Source organism: Volvox carteri, assembly GCF_000143455.1.
Source record: "Volvox carteri f. nagariensis unplaced genomic scaffold VOLCAscaffold_131, whole genome shotgun sequence".
Taxonomy (NCBI): domain Eukaryota; kingdom Viridiplantae; phylum Chlorophyta; class Chlorophyceae; order Chlamydomonadales; family Volvocaceae; genus Volvox; species Volvox carteri.
The window spans coordinates 79,742-80,746 of record NW_003307674.1 but is presented as its reverse complement, the minus strand read 5'-3'; positions in this window follow the sequence as shown (position 1 = coordinate 80,746).

Here is a 1,005-nt window from a genome sequence, read left to right as displayed (position 1 = left end):
CGGTGGTGGCGGCGGTGGTGGCGGTGGTGGTGGCGGCGGTGGCGGTGGTGGCGGTGGCGGCGGTGGCGGCGGTGGCGGTGGTGGCGGCGGTGGCGGTGGCCGCTTCCATGCAGGACCCTCGCCACTGGATGGCGTTAAATACAACATTTCCTGCAAGGTCTCCATAGTCACACACGGTAAGTGTTCACCGCTTTTTTGGCCTTCCTTCCTTTGGCGCACCGCACCGCACTACACCGCATGGACTGCACCGCGTCTATATGTGTCAGCGCATCACTCAAACATACTAAGCCACACTACGTCGGACTCGTGCCGCCCAGCCGGGGGACTACGGCCCCCTCGCGGGCGAAGCAGCCCGCGTCTAGTGGTGTATGATAACTTCTGCGACATTCTTCGCTATAGTCTAGGCGGTTAGGATACGAGATTCTCACTCTCGAGACCCGGGTTCGAGTCCCGGTAGCGAAAGAGTGGCGGAGCGGGATGCGGCTATCCTGTCTCTGCAATGAGTGCCTCCGTCGACATCGTATAGTGGTCAGTATCCCCGCCTGTCATGACATCATCCAATCATGGATCGCGGGAGGCCGGGGTTCGATTCCCCGTGTCGGCGAAATAATATGCTCATGCGACGTACCGTTACCAACATACCTTCCGTTAAAGAACTTGTATGTATGTACATGCTTGATGTTCATATCGAACATCATTTTTTAACACTCGAAGAAAGTCGAGCAAATTGCACGGCAGGGATGCATGAAGGTCTGTTGCGTTTTGGTGTACACAAACGTTATCGGCTGGGTGCACGTGCACAGCATGACGAGGTGGCCGAGCGGTCTAAGGCGCTAGATTCAGGACTACCTGGTTCAGACCAGGATGAGAAATTTCTAGTCCGTAAGGGCGTGGGTTCAAATCCCACCCTCGTCAGCCAGGAAGAGTGCGGAGGGGGACGTCTTGCACTCAAATCTTATTATCAATGTGTGGTGGAGACCGCTCGGTAAATACACACATCTCCTT